This window comes from Triturus cristatus, chromosome 9 (genome assembly GCF_964204655.1).
Source record: "Triturus cristatus chromosome 9, aTriCri1.1, whole genome shotgun sequence".
Classification (NCBI taxonomy): domain Eukaryota; kingdom Metazoa; phylum Chordata; class Amphibia; order Caudata; family Salamandridae; genus Triturus; species Triturus cristatus.
This window is the reverse complement of record NC_140592.1, coordinates 952925360-952941922: the sequence shown is the minus strand read 5'-3', so window position 1 is coordinate 952941922 and position 16563 is coordinate 952925360. Positions and strand designations below refer to the sequence as shown.

Here is a 16563-nt window from a genome sequence, read left to right as displayed (position 1 = left end):
ATAGTTATTAAATGTGATGGCAGTAAAGCAACTACCCAAATCGACATTTTTGAGGTAGAGAAGGGCCAAAGATGACTTGGCATAAACTGGGTATAACAGAACTCCAGGAGTGAGACAGTCAAGAAAATTTAAGATTCCAGCATGGGCGAAACTGGGAAACACACATTCAGTGAAAAGGGCAGACACAGGATGTCGAAAAAGAAATAGCAGTTGGAGATAGTAAAAGAGCTGAGTAAAACTAAGAAATACTTCAAGCTGATGGGAGATCAACACAATTCCCCGATTATTTTTGCTCCAGAATTTCTGTTTCTGAGAAAAATGATAGCCAAGCATGCAAAGAAATGGACTTTTCCTAACTATCCACATTGGTGAAGCTAAATATACTCTAAAACCTAGCATCTGATCAGTCTTCCTTATTAAATCAAAATCTGCAATAATCAAATATTTTTAGTAGAAGCCACAATACACTCCAGGTTCTCCAGTGTTCTTCAGATGGCACCCATACAGTTTGTGAACAGAAAACAAGAGCAAGCCAATGTGCAAGGGTTCTGTGCTAGGGTTGCTGTAAGCAATTTCTGAGGATTAGCGTGTGAAGATACTTAAGGCCTGATTACGAGTTTGGCACGCCACCACCCTGCTCCTGCATTGCCAAACTTTCCTGCCGGCTGCCCTATTAGGAGTTTTCTCCTAGTCCGGCGGGTGGTCCTTTGGTGTTCCCACGGCAGAGCCTTTCAAAAAGGCACTGCAATGAAAAAGTCAAAGCCTTTTCTGCATGGCATGGACTGTGAAGTTCATGCCGTGCAGGAAAGAGGGTGCATGCACACAGGGGGGCACACCATGTGCCCCCCTGCATGCATCCCTTGGGCCTTGAGGCACCAGGGGGCCCTCTTTGTGTTTCTTCACCACCACCCTAACAAATGCAGTCTCCCTGCCGTGGTTAGGGTCGCAGTGAGGAAACTTGTAATATGCTTGGCGGTGCCGCAGTGGCACCATCAACCATATTGCCGCCTCAAGACCACCGTGCTCGGGATCGCGGATCTCTGGCGGCTGCGTCTGTCCACACACGGTTTGACAGTTGTACTCGTAATACGGCGGTCAGACCACTGGTGCGGCGGTCCCCAACCACCACTGTACCTCTACCACTGGTTCAACGGTCCGATGAACCGCTGAACTCATAATCAGGCCCTTAGCTTTCTACAGACACCCATAATATATTTAAACCATACCAAAGGCACCTAAAAAAGGGATACTGTGGTGACATTAAGGTATTTTTATCACTATCCCAGTTGAGAACAATATCTAATAGACTCACTGGAAATGGTCCAGCCCATCGTGGTTTATAAGGACCAGGATAAGACCCAATGATGAAGCATGACACCAGTAGTATGTGTGAGGGTCCAATAAAAAAAAACATTGTGTCGTTGGTTATGTGAAAATTCTTGTCAGATAAACTAAGGTTTTAGGATACCTTGTGTGTTGTGGCTTCACTAGAGAGGAAATATCCTATATCCTAGTAACGATCTCACGCAATTATTGTTCCGGGCAATTCGGTTCATGATACCAAAAAAACCACAACCATTTAAGCTGTAACTTCTCAGTTCCACACTGCTGTACCTGGTCTTTCTTCTTTGCAGGGTTATCGCCAACAGATCACTTTGATGGTATATCCTGCACTATACAGAGAGTAGTAATCATGATATTAATAATCAATGCTGCAGCACAGTGGATTATGATCTTTGAATATACAGACTGTTTTCAAATGTAAGTCTTGAGGTTTCTTGCCAGGCCTTCTGGATTCCTAGAGAATTTGTTTCATTTTGAGGGAAGACACAGGTGTTGGTAATCTAGGACTTGGAGTCTTGATTCATGTACACCTATGATGAGGTTTAAAGTAGAATTTCTTCTTGGGAACCCAATCGAGTGTGTTGGCCATCTTCAGAAAGCACTAATTAGAAACATGCCAAAAAAAACATTAAAGCAAAAAACAAAATTGTCAGTGTGTTGACTCCTTGATATTCAGTGACTTCTTCTTTGGGGCGCAAGCTACTATAGTTAGGCAGAAAAAAGGAAACCTTCTTACATCATTTTGTTACAATAAGTAGGCTTCAAGTATGCTAGATTAACAGTGGAAAAAAGGTTTGAAATTGTAATGGCATGGTTGCATTACAAAATTACAAAGCATAAGCAAAACTTGGGCCTTGGCAAGCTGGTAAGATGGTTACATTTTAAAGCAATTTATTGCAAGCCAATGCTACAAGTATAAAAAGAAGCAGCAAAAAGTAAACATGCTGCCACCTCAATCATGCTGCCTTATATCTTTGCTAAAAAATGATATTTTAAAAAGAATATAATTGTATGTGATTTTAGTTGAACAGTGGTAGTGCTTCCTAACAGGTATGTGTTCCTAGAACAGGTATAGAAACCATGTTGTGTTTAAATGCATATCACAGCAAAATATGATTCTTATTGTTGCAATGAAAAGGCAATAATGTATGGTTGGTTCTGGATTACTGTAACCCGAAAACCCTAGTTTATATGCACATGGTTGACTACAAAAAGAATAAAATGAAAAAAGAACTTTCAAAGTATTCTCTGACCAGCCCTGTCACTGAAATGTGCTGTTTTCTAGGTGGTAGTGTACATGTGATCAGGAAATAAATGCTGTCACTGATAGTGCAAGAGAAGCAATCACTGAAATAGACGGACATATTGTCCAGTGCTGTATGCTGTGGTGGGTGGAAGCACAATGACATTCCAGTGGATAAAGAACATTGACCCATTTCTTCTCTGTGTATTTGTTTATGCATGTGTATTTTACGTAATGTGTATTTTGATTATGGGAGACTAGCAAGAGTATTGAAGCTTTCTCTTTGCCAGACCTAAAAATGGAAAAGAAATGATGTTTGGAGAGATGTCCCCAGCTTGAGATAAAAGAGGGGTAAAAATAAGAATCCCAATCTACCTTCTGTTAAAAAGAAAAAAAACAAGTATTGTAAAAACATAATTGCCAACTAAACAAATTTTTTTGAAAGCTAAAATAACAGAGTGCGTACAGGTGAAAATTGTCTTGTTGCTAGAATTCCATGGTCAGTGTTTGTGTTAAGGTACTTTTCTTTTCTCTAATGGGCATCATCTACTTCTAAGCTTTGCTATTAGTAAAGCTGTTCTTTCATTTTTCTGAATAGGTATTTTACCTTGTTTATCTATTTAAAGATCACGATGTGTAACATGGGAATATAGAGCTTTATTGAATTTGAGGAAACTTCTCTCTTATATTCATCAAACGGCTAAAATATCCACTTCAACCTGCTGATTTAGGCTCCCGCTTCCTAAAAAAGCACCTATACATTTACTTTGAACACGAGGAAACCGTGGTGTTTTTGTTTAAAAATGTAACTATTGGGTGCCATTTTGGGGTGTATTCCGGTTAACGGGAGACTTTGAAGCCATGGCCACCTCGATAGTTGAAGCTTTCTTTGAGAATTCAAATACATTTTGAGCAACAAGGAATTTTTTATTATTGTTTGAGAGGACTGCTTGCAGGTGTGGTCCTGGTTAACATAATACATTTTCTATGATACAGGCACTAAGTCGCCATTAAGCAGGTCCGATAAGGGCTGCCATCTCTGAAACTCTGAAAATGTTCCCGGTCTGTAGAGCCAGACATGCATCTAAAAAGAAACAGCAAAGATCTGACAAAGAAGCCACCTGAACAGCCACTTCTCCATAGCAAAACAGAGTACACTTGATTTTTATTGAGACCAGATCTCAATCTTGAAATAAATATTTAGGTTACAGATTGTGGCTTTAAGGTTTTAAATGGTTAAAGTCCTTTTTGCTTTAAATTGTAGCACCATGTTTGTGTAGACCTATCAAAACCTAATTGATAGAGGTTTTTAATTTTTTTTTTTTAAGAATCTTTTTATTGTGTTTTAATTTTTGTGTTCGGCCATAGGAAAGAACACCAATGGCAGAGAAGAGTGTACATTTATTGTTATCTGTTTTAGTTCACAGACCATGTTGGTGATTAAAGGATAATGCAAACAAATCTTCCTTGATGAGGGGGATGATTGAATAGCAAGTACCTCATTCACATTTCCAGTTTATTGTTGCATTCTGTGTGCAGTTCCTATTGTGGTATATCAAGTTCTTGGTTAACGTGCAGTAGTCTTTTCCTTGTAAACTTGTTGCCTTGTCTGGAGGGTGTCCTGCTTTCTATTATGCTGTAATATCCATCTTTGCTTAGAATAGACCCAAACCTTTGGTTGCTTTTCCTGACCAACAAAGCAGTTCTAATAGAAATGTGTCTAATTGTGCTGTTTTAAATCAATGGATCAACACTAAAGTAATAAACAAAGAACCTATATTGTCCACACAGAGGTTAAGTAAAATTTTTTTTACAAAAAAACTAAGATCCCCATAGGCAATCAATCGGCAAAAATGATTTGTCCAGCTATCGGTTGTTAAAAAATATAGACTGCTTCTACCAACATTTACAAGAAATATCCAGTAAATAAACTTGTTGCAAGTATAGTCACAGAAACCGGGGGGGGGGGGGGCTTGGTTCTGACACTATGGGCCACCCAGATTTTTCACTTTTTGAGCACCTAATTGTTGGGCGTTTACTGTGGGGGAGCCTCATAAGTTGGGACTCACCCACAGTGAACTCAGGTTGTAAGAGACTGCATGGGGATTTTACTGGTGTTCCCCTGGCGTGACCAGGCCACTGCGCAGCAGCTGGAGTAAGGGACACCGTGCTGGTTACATGCAGACCCATGTGTACATGCATGTGCACACGTGTACGGGCTGCGCAGGGGAGATTCCTAGCATGCGCAGTCCAGGAGCAGCTACAAAGTGAATGGTGTGGCAGGACTTATGCAGCATTGGGTGGTGACATGGAATAGGCTTTATACACTGGAAAGAAACATGCCAGGGAAAGTCAGTGTGTTTTACTGTGTTTTCACTTCAATATTCCCCTATGGGGATGTGGGGCCCATGGCTAGATTAACTTCCATTAGGCCTACCGATTCCAGACACGCACTTAAGTCCAATGTAGCGAATGTGAAAAGAAGTATTCTGCAGAGTCCAAAGTCATATTTGTACTGCTTTTGGGTCATCCAGAACTGTCATATTTCTCTGAGCCAGCCACGACCAGACCCAGGCTGAGGGCTGACCTCCGCTGGATGGATTGATAACCTTTCTTCCACAAGCAAGGGCCTCCTCTCCATGAAGAGGTGATGGGTGGGACTACAGTCTCATCCATCACTAGGTGTCAGGCCCCAGGCTGCACCAAGGAGGGAAGGCAGTGAGGGGGGAAGGAGTTGGGTTTCAGAGGCCATGTGGTCAGAGACACTGGACTACGCCATTTTGAACAAACCCAGAAGCTGGACAAGAAGGAGGGAGCAGGGGCAGGGAAGTGACGTGTCGCTGTTTAATAGGACCTACAGAGACTTCCTGCCAGCCCCTTACTCAACTTTAAAAAAGTGCTTGCACAGGAAGAGAAGCTCTCTCTGGGGTGTGGTCTGCTGAGGCTGAAGGTGCTGGAGCCTGGCGAATTGGGCAGTTGGACGGAATGACCCCCTGACTGCCCCCAGGACCCTATCAGCACCAGAAGAAGAGCCCAAGACCGGTGCGCAGAAGCAGGGGCCTCTGCGCAGGGAGAAGAGAGGCCCAGGAGGAGAGCCAGGCGAAAGGCTGGTGCAGGGAGCCAGTAAAGACTGCTCCCTGCAGAAGGCACCCTCTTGGAGACCCGGAGGGCGAAGGAGAGTGCTCCCAGCGGCTGGGGGACACCACCAGGAGCAAGAAGACGTGAAAATGGGGCAGATTGGACCCCCAGGGGCTGAGATATGGCCCCCAGAAGGGAGGCGACCTTTGACCCCACCTGAGACCTACGACGAAGTGCATGGGGCGTCGCAATCATGCCCCCGGGGTGGGCCAGGTCCCGAGGGCTGCCCCCGGAAGATGTAAAGGCGGGGCAGCGGCATCGCGCCCCCAGCGAAGATGTGCCCAAGGGGCCCGGGAGCCTACCCCCGGGCCCCGAAGCAAAGTCGAGGAGCTCCGTCGCGCTCTTCATGAAGTTGCCCCTGGCGGGGCACCAAGAGCCCACCCTGGAGGAGGGAGGGGCCCGGGATCCGATCCCCGGGCCCCGAAGTAAAGCCGGGGAGCCCACCCTGGCCCCCGCGAGCGTGGGTTGGAGAGGAGTGCCATCGCGCCCCCCCCCTGGAGATGTTCGAGGGCCCGAGATTCCATCCCCGGGCCCCGAGTGCTTGCAGGCGAGTGGGGGAGTGCCTTTGCACTCCCCTGAGAAGCCCGGCGAAGCCTGTCCTGTCTGCCCGCCGGAGCGGGCAGACCAGAACGGATGGCCGGCTCCCGCGGCAGCACGCATGGGTGCTGGCTGGGCGGGGAGTCGGTGGGGGCAGCCGGGGTGGGCTCCCAGGCTGGGCTCCCAGGCTGCCCTCCATTAATTGGCCATGCGGGGGTCCGGGTGGGACCCTGGCCCCGAGGAAGACCACCAGCGGTGCGAGGGGCCTGGGTGGGACCGGGCCCCGGAAAATCGAAGGAGCGGCCGAGGGTGGGCTCCCCGAGCCGCATAGTCACCTGGGGGTCCGGGTAGGACCGGACCCCACACCGATGCCTGAAGATGCGGCGAAGCCGCCATCAGTTCAGCGCGGCTCTCCCCGGCACAGCGGGAGAGCCGCTCATCAAATATACATAAAACGGAGCCTGAAGCGCCCCATAATGCCTTGCAAGGCATTTGGAAGTCGGCTGTTTTGGCACCTGGTGGCCCCCAGAGGAGGGGGTCACCCTCATGAGTGAAAAGAGGTGCAGGGGGGCTGCAGGAGCACCGCAGCCTCCCCCAGCATATATGAGAACAGTCCACCCATAAGTTTCACAGGGCATCTGAAAGAATAACCCCTCAAGGGCTCAGCCTGCATTTAACACCTTCTGGGATGGAACTTACGTTCTACAGCTGAGGGTGTACTACGAAGTGCATCATGGAGTGAAGGGCTGAGTTGGGGATGTCTGGAGAAGGGCATTCCCTGGAGGTGAAGTTGTGTAATTGCACCGAAATGCATTTACTAATGGTTATTTTTTTTAGAGGGACTGCAGTTCAGGTGTTTAATGTGATGTGCTGGTGTAAGATGATGTCATAAGCCAAGTGGGGTTATCTTGCCAGACTTTCCTGCTAGGGTGTCTGGCTGGATATGCATAATCCTATGATTTCATCAGTGATGCCTTTAGGGGCTGTAATTGCAATACATTCAAATGATCAACCAAGGTGATGAGTACTGTCATTCTAAAGTGTGCGTAAACATGGATTCTTGCTGCTGCGCTTAGGTGAAGAGCCCAGACTGTTAGCCCTTAAGATATGCATACTTTATGGTCAGTAGGAGATGCTCAGTCAGGTTCATGTGTCACCAAGGCAGGTTTACCCCTTTTTAATGTTTGTTGAGGTAATGGGGTGGGTCGCCACTGGGATGGTGCCAGTGCTCAGGGCCCTTGCTCTGGGTTATGTTCAACTAACTGCATTGGGGGCAAGTTGATGTGCATACATGGGAGTGGTGGTACTAGACCCCACTCCCCCTGCGGGCGGGGTGGAGATGTTATGCAATGTCACAAAGTAATTCCAACAGCTTATGTATATTTGTAAATTGGTGCATAGTATTGAGTAGTGTGTGTGTTTAATAAATGTACTCTTACTTTTATAAAGCAAAGTGCAGACTGGACAATCAATTATTGAGTGTTATTTTTGGCGCACCTGCAAATGGCGATTACTAGCCCACACCACCTCCCTTGAGTAAGCCTCAGACTGCTCTGCAACGCTACCCTCTGAGAGTCAGGCGCTACAATTGGGTGTTTGGTTCCCAGTGAGGACAAATGTAGTCATGTTCTTTGTGCAGGCCTCACAGATGCTGCCTCGTTTTCCAACAGGTGGAAAATCCGCTTTATCTCAAGAGGATTTCTCAAGCTTATGCAGAATGCAATTCCACCAGTGTCTGTAGTTCTAAAGCAGTTGTGTATGTTGTTTGCTTCTCACCTAAGTTCAAGACTTCAGCCCTCTGGGAAAACATTGCAGGGTCCTCCCCACAGTGGATACAGTGTTTTATACATTTCTGCAACAACATGGCAGTGATCTGAATGGAGTTGTTTAGATTGGGAAGCATGTACAACTTCTGTGAAAAAGCCACTGAAAGGTCCTTTATTACCGATTTCTCACAGCCACTGAGAAAAATAAAAAGTAAGGTATGCAATATGGGAATTGATTTGTGCCGCTGGAAATTACTCCAGCTGCTTACCAGTTTTTTTGGTGATTTTATGTTTTGTTCCTTGTTCTACTACAAACAGCTTCCAGCAATGGGCAAGTCAGTTTTGGCACTACCTAAAAATGGATAGTTAAACAGGACTGCCAGGTCACAACTTAGAGGTTGCATGCCAACGTAGAGCCCTACACAATTGTTTTTACTTCATCATCCTCATTAGTTTATTTCGGGGGCAAACCCCATAAATTGCATAAAAATTATATACAATAAAGAATTGATATAAGTTAAAAATATGAAATACATAATGTGTATATACAAAATCTTTGTCAAACTATTAAGTCTTCTCAAGCAGGGGTCATGTTTTAGCTTCTATTATGATATATTCGTATACCACACAGCTTCAGGGTTGGCCACCATCCAAAATCAAAGCAGTTCTGTATAGCTGTACAAAACTGAAAGTGTAGATGGAATCAAAGGTCGAATATGGGCCTATATAGAGCTAAGATCAGTGAAGCGATAAATCTATTATTGAATAAGTCATATGTCAGGGTGAAAGCCCCAACCGCTTCTTTCAGGGCCTAACAGCATTGCTAATGATGAAAACAACAAATGGGCTTGTGTCTGTTTGAAATGTCCTGGAAGCAGTATGATAATGTTTAAAGCCCAAGTTCAGGCATAAAGGTCTAAGCCACTACTTCTACCCACAGAATAATAGAAGATGATCTGTGTCCTTGATTGTGCCTTTGCAGAAGGGGCAAATGCCTTGATCACTAATGCATTGCTTCCACTTACAAGTAAACCTGATGGGTGATTGTGCATCAAACACAGGCTGAATATACTAAGGCCTAGCTTGAAATGGAATATTGTCATGAATATAGGGAATAAAAGCAGCGGCAGGTTTATGATTCAAGAAACTGTCTGTCAAGCTGTTGGCTTTTGTATTCATATTGTATTGTTCTATCAAATGGCTCCATAAAGTATATTTTATAGTGTCCCAGGTGGTTTTAATGGTTATGGGGTTATTCCAAAATTATCCAGCCCGAGAGCCTCGTACCAGGGTTTTATATGGCGACTCCAAGGTTTATATAGAGTGTGCCTTATCGATAAACAAAATCTCTTCAAGGCTCTTTCTATATGACATCACCTTAAGGGATGACCACATACTGGTACAAAAAATAAGGGTTTAAGATCAGCTAGATCCCCATTCCTCTTAAGCCCTAAATCGAAGCATAAAGGCATAATGAGAATGCTTTGGGGCAAATCAAAAAGTAATCTTAGAGAGCCATTGCATGTCAGATCTTTGATGTTTTTTGTTTCCTAAATGTCTGCCCCATAGAGTGATGCGCTTTGGCAAGATAGACCCCAATTACTGGCAAAACTGATCTTGATGTTGTGGTTTTATATTTCTTGACAACTGCCTAAGATCTGTTTAACAATATTGCCCCACTTTTTTGTATGTGTGATTTCCAAATATGCATGTTATCAACCCTAATTCCAAGTTAGTTAAAACTATCTGCCTTTTGAAGACAAGTGCTCTTCATCACGATCCCACAGCTGTAGCTTTTGTGGGGGTAGAAATTCATATACTTGGTTTTGGATGTATTCATCTACATACTGCAAAGGTCTCAGAACTCAGTAAATTTCTTTAAAAGATTCTTCAATCCCACTGGGGTTCAAAAAATCAGAAGTGTGTCCATGAATAAGAGAGCTGGAATTGAGGTTCCCTCTTATTCAAGATAGTAGTGTGTGCATCCAATGAGTTAGTTTATAACATCATTTACATATAAAGGAGACAAAGTAGGGGCAAGTACACATCCCTATCGTACCCCTCTGCCAACAGGAATGTGATCCATGAACTCTCCTTTTCTACCCCAACGCACTTGTACGTAATTACCTTCATTTAGCCTTCTAAGGATATTTAGTAAGTGTGAAGGAATATCCATTGACCTGAGGGTGGAACACATATGTTGCCAAGGAACAAGAACGAACGCCACTCTCAGGCTTATACACGCCACATACAAATGATCTTTTGTAAGCCTCCGGTATTTCCACATAATCTGGGTCAAGGGGAATATCTGCTCTATAGTAGTAACTTTAAAATGGTAGCCTGCTTGCAGGGCAGAGCGAATCTGGGATTCAGTCATTCAGTCCAATAGTTTATCAAGTGTTTGATGACAGAATACTTTCTGCAGATTGTCGATCAGACTGATGGGGGAGATAGTTCCATTGCAAATTCATATCACCCGTCTCAAAAAATGGGCATGATTCCTGTTGCACACCAGGAGTAGAGAAGGCTATCCCATGACATAATCCTGGTGGCCCGTCTTAAAAACGGGAATGATTTCTGCTGCACACCAGGAGTCGAGAAGGCTATCCCTTGACAAAATCCTGTTTACAGATTATTAGTATAATAATGCAATCTAAGAGTGTACAGATTTCCAGGAACCTTTATTGGGCCCGGGTGCTTTCCTGGGTTGTAGAAATGTTATGGCTCTGACTGTCTCTTCCAGAGAAAAAAAAAGGATGTTGTGATCTTTGGGTAGATTTTTATTTTGAGAATGAGTGTCCTCTAGAGCAGTGGTGGCAGCCACTGGTGGTATCCCCGTGTTTGACTCATGGTCAGAATATAAAGAAGCAAAGTGTTTTTCCCATACATGTGGTTGTATAAAATACTTGAGTGGGCTATGAATCGTAACGCTGCTATGGGCTATGATTTGCCAAAGAGTGAATGCGTCTTTTCTTTTCAATGCTTCCAGAAGGTCAGATCAAATTAATTTAATTTAATTTAATTGTGGGTTTATATAGCACTAGAATCGACTCCCGGAGGAACCCGTCCTGGCTCACCCTGAGAGATGGTCCCTAATGGGTATCTCTAAGGTGCGACCAAGCATCCCCGGCGGTCTGGGGGGGCCGTTGTGAAGATGAGGCAAGCTAATGCCCAGAGTTGCAGAGTGTGGTCCCTGACTGGAGTAGGCACCGAGGCGAGAATTATCGAGCCCGCTGACCCTGGTCCACGACCCTGCCGCGTCAGGAATCGAACCCTGGTCCCGGGCCGTCCTCTGCTTACGGGTCTGCCGCCTCTAACCAGTGAGCCACACCTCGAGTCAATTCTGCCTGGAAGTGGACATTGTTTGTTTGTATCTAAATCTAGCCTCTCTAATCCCTTCTCGGTTGTGCGATTTAATGGCCGTGAATAATAAGGAACTTGATCAAGACCTCATGTTATTCTTGGCTATTGGAGATTTAAGTGGTTAAACCCCCTTTGTGCACAGATTTTTTTAAAGCCTTAAACAAAATAATGTTAGAAGAATGAGATCTTATTGTACGGTTTTCAGCAAAGGTGCCTAAGAGGGTGCTAAATAGATCATAGATTTGTGTTAGAATGTTTGATTTGAATATTCAATTTTGCTATTTCAGTGATTTTCTGTTCTTCCCAAGGGTTAAGCGTATTCTGGAATACTTGGGTTCAGCTGTGGCATCAGAAAATATGTTACCCCTCAGTGATAATTTTAGGACGTTATGATAGCTATACGTTTTTTGTTTTATGCCAGAATCTACCACGGTAGGCCATAATTCCATGTCCAGGATACCATAATGTATGATGCTTTTACTCCCCCCCTCTAGAAAAGGTGCATGATCCGTATGCGTCAGACTTAGAGCGCCCATTGCATGTCCTGGTCTATGCAAAAGAGTTCTGGATGCTAAATGGATGGCTGCTGCCCTCCATAATTTAATTGGGTCGGCATCTAGATTTTGAATGCCTCTTGCGTCATCCTCTGGATAAGCAAGAGTGTCCATGCATTCTAATAGCTTGCATGTTACATTAAAGACCAGCTAATAAAAGAGGTGTTTTAATTTTAACGCTGGATAGATGAAAGTTGAGTAAAAAAAAGTGTTGGCAACTCCTTATCTTTTTGCATAGGGCGGTTATAGATATTGTACTTTGGCTGTGTTGGGAGTGCTGTCTCGGTTGCCTGTTCTTTTCCAGCAACTAACTCACCGCCTCGCGGCCCCCGCTCCGCGGGTGCCGCCCGCAGGCTCAAGACCGTGTCAGGGTCCTGGTCTTTTTGGTCCCCTGTTGTGCATAGGAGCACCAACGCGTCTACTGCAACCACCTTGCAACACACAAACTCAGAGGCGGGACTGCGAGGACCAGCCTGCTGAGCGGCGCTGATCGGCCGCAGCTGGTCCTCTTCCCGCCCCCTCCACCTGTTTAAAACTCCACGGAGACTGTGCTGCTTGGGTTCGTCCTTTGGCTGTGTTGGGAGTGCTGTCTCGGTTGCCTGTTCTTTTCCAGCAACTAACTCACCGCCTCGCGGCCCCCGCTCCGCGGGAGCCGCTCGCAGGCTCAAGACCGTGTCAGGGTCCTGGTCTTTTTGGTCCCCTGTTGTGCATAGGAGCACCAACGCGTCTACTGCAACCACCTTGCAACACACAAACTCAGAGGCGGGACTGCGAGGACCAGCCTGCTGAGCGGCGCTGATCGGCCGCAGCTGGTCCTCTTCCCGCCCCCTCCTGTCACTCCCCTTGATAATCTGCCAAAGCCACGCGCACGCGGGACGCGCGCGGGGCAAGGGCCGGGGCAAGGGCCGGGGCAAGGGCCGGGGCGAAGACCTGGCGAAGACCGGGCAAAGAGCGGGCCGTTTGAGGCCGTTCGAGGACATAGAGGACTGGCCTGGCCCACCCCCCTTGGTTCTTGTTATCTGACTCGTCCCTTTTCCACCAGCAAGTACATTGTGGGTACTGCAATTCAAATATATCATGAGTACACGGGGTAGTCGCAGTAAAACTGCAATGGGGCTGAGTAAGCCCAGCGGGACATTGGATGATTTCCTTGTCAAGACTAACCTAGCAATTGATGCTGAAATCACTAAAATGCAGAAGAGGGTGTCAGTTGAGCTTGATGCGGCACGTAGGCTTTCCCAGACTTTTGCTAATTCTAAAAAATCTTCCCTAGGGAAAATCGCGTCTGCTGCCTCTCCACAACATGCTCCTTGCCCTCCCTCACTGATAATCCATGCCGATGTTCACCATGTTTCCCCACCTCTTTCCCTTCCATTAGAGTCTATACCCACCTTCACTACTGTGCCCCCCAAAACTTTCGAGGGAATCGCACCCACTGGACTTGGAACGGCCATTGTCTTGTCGGATAGCCCTGACCCCCCCGACCTTTCTCCCCCAGTAGCAAAAAATAAAAACAAAGATGGCCCAACCCTAAAAAAGAAAAACAATGCAAGATCTGCTTATGCCCGCAAAAAAGAAAAAATTGCAAGGTTGCAGTTCTTTAATAATAGGCGAACACTACCCACTTCTGGGGAGACCATACAAGCGCCAAATTTGGATAACCATCTAATAGGGGGGGACAGGGAACACAGCAATCTTAACGTAGCCCTTGACCCTATTCAAGGGCCTCTCCCCACATATGATGAGCAACCCAAAGAGGGAGGGCAAAGTGAGCCAGGGAGGGATAGAGACAAGGGGGGTGATGACGAAGATTTTCTTAAGATAGTCTGGGGTACATTAAAACAATTACTGTCACCTCTGGAACTCAGACTCTCTCGTATCGAGAATAATCTCTTCGAGATGGATAAGACCTTAGTCTCCCTGGCCACTCTTAGCCTAAAACAACTGGAAGCAACTTATCCTCATATTGCTGAGAGTTCTCCTCAGGAGAATGACGATGGTATTTACCCGGCTCCAGAAATTAACGTCAGTTCCCTTGCCCCTGAAATGCTACCTCCGGTCTTGCCCCTACCCTTATCAAAGCCAACCCCAATACCCAAACCCCGCTCTAAGCCAATCGTTCCCCTTCCCCTAATACCAAAAACCCCAATATCAGTGGTAAAAGGCCCCGAGAACCAGACCTTACCCAACCCTATCCATAAGGCCGCCCATAAGCCCAATAAGACTAATATCCCCCCTACTGCGCGCATAACCAACCAGTACCATGGCCGCCAGAACTTTCGTGGGGGCTACATTGATCTTCCTCCTGACGCCGGGCCCTATGTCGTCATACTGGCTGGTGTACCACCACTTGACCCGCTTTCTATGGAGACCCAGTGGTCCCTAAAGAATAAGGTGATTCACTGGCTCAACATCAATAGACAGCTCCCCAATACTGAGGGACTAGAGTTCTAATGGTTAGGAGAGTACCATGGGTGGGTCGTACCCATAAATCCATCCCTGGAGACTGCATAGTGGTCTCATTTGCAGACCCTCATACAGCCCAGCACATCACTATATGGGATTCACAGGATACTGACCAATCTATTGTCACCAGACCCCTTACCTTTTTCTATCCTCCAAAACAGACTTTTGAGCCATCTGGGGCTTGGTCAATAGCCCACAATCGTAGATGGAAAGGACATGGGGATGGTTGGCAACCCTTTAACAACGGGTGGGAAGGAGCACCCACTATGAACAGGTTTGAATGTCTGGATCAGGTGGATTGACTGGGAATTACTGTCGCCCCAATCCTTACCAACGCCCAAAATCCCCTAATGGAAACTGTCCCGAGTGAAAAATGAATGCCCATACCCCAAGTTCCAAGCCACATTGGGATAGACCTAAACCCCCTTGAACAGCACCCTTTTACTGCACAGGTCAAACTACAGGCAGACCCTGCACACCTGCAAGTTCGGATAGGCACAACGGGGAATGCAGGGCATCATCCACAGGAAATTAGAAACCCAATGCACTCTCTCCTTTCTTGGAATGTTGCAGGCCTCGGTAGTAAGATCACCCACAAACCTTGGCTAGAGATTGTGCAGAAGCATGGCATCCTATGCCTACAAGAAACCTGGCTTATAGAGGAAGTGCACATGTTGGGCTACCGAACCTTCCATTCCCCAGCTGTGCCATCAGCCCAGGGTCGCAACAAGGGGGGCTTGTGCACATATATATCTAACGTAGCGGACGTAAAAGCTTGCGATTTCCAATCCAATCAGTACTTCCAAATCATACTACTTAAATGGGGCACTTCGCATAAGGTGATTCTCGTGAATTTTTATAATAATTTGCCAATTAGTGAGGTGGAATCAAATTTGAATATTATGATCCATCATATTCACAAACTGAGAGATCAAGGTTCGGGGGATCACATAGTGTTGTGGGTGGGTGACTTCAATTGTTCCGTCTTCTGAGCTAGGTTTGTGCGGCCTGTCAGATCTCGGGGAGGACGGTCCTCTGCACTTCTCCCACACCAATATGGGGTCTCTTCTTAACAATGTCATATTTACCTTTGACCTCACCTTCATTAACCAGGCATGCTCCCCCCCGGTTCCCTTTGCCCCAACGTACAATGGAAGAGGTTGTAAATCCACAATCGATTTCGCCTTGATATCACCCACCCATTCTGACTTTATAACCTTCTGGGAAACGGGGGATGACCCCATGAGCGATCATTACCCCATTACCTTCGGGGTAAATCTCATGGAGGGCAAAGTAAAGGAACCTAGTAGGGTTCTATATCCATTTGAGGTTACCCTATCTAAGACCAATGGGTATGTAATTAAATGGGAGAAAGTGAACCCAACATCCTTCTTTCAAAAGTTCCTATCCTCTTGCTCCACGGACATACGTGCCTGCTTAGAGGAAGATACTGACCCAAAGAGTATCATGGTTGCTTTTTCTAACATTCAGCACCACATAAAAAATGCACTGACTAGGAACTGCAAAGACAAGGGGAGGCATACTTGTGGGTGGTTTGACTCTAGATGTACATCTACACTGAAAATCTTAAAGAAAGTTTTGTCTGCCGACCCAAAAGATAGAGTTCAAATTCGTCAAGCGAGACACGATTATAAGCTGGCAATTAAACAGCGGAGGGCGAAACTGAAGCAGGAGGCCTGGGAAGCTTTGGGGGAAGCCGCCAGGAATAAGGACAGTAATGCCTTCTGGAAAGTCATAAGATCTGTTTATAACTTAAAAGACAGAGATAATTCTGTAGAAGTGGCTATAACGGCTGAGCTCTGGGTAGAACATTATGGTAATCTTTATTCCAACAAAACACAGGGTAATGTCCCGAACCCATGCAAGGTGAATTCACCCCCAGATAGCATAATTCAGGATAACCACCCAACTGTCTCCCCAGCACCTCCTTACCCCATTGAACTGGTATTCACCACACTAGAAGTGGAAGATGCCCTTAGAGAAAGTCCTTTAGGTAAAGCCCCCGGCCCTGACCACATCCCAGTGGATCTATATAAATCAGAACCGGACTTTTGAGTTCCCTTGTTAACCAATGTACTAAATATGGGAAATAAATGCGGTTTTATTTCCACCTGGTCGGACGCAATCGTAG

General features: G+C 45.9%; 1 protein-coding gene across 4 annotated transcripts in view; it reads left to right on the top strand.

Annotated features, from left to right (window-relative positions):
* Positions 1-16563, top strand: part of ZC3H14 (zinc finger CCCH-type containing 14) — a 299808-nt gene that overhangs the window by 157700 nt on the left and 125545 nt on the right. The gene's annotated exons all lie outside the window — the stretch shown is intronic.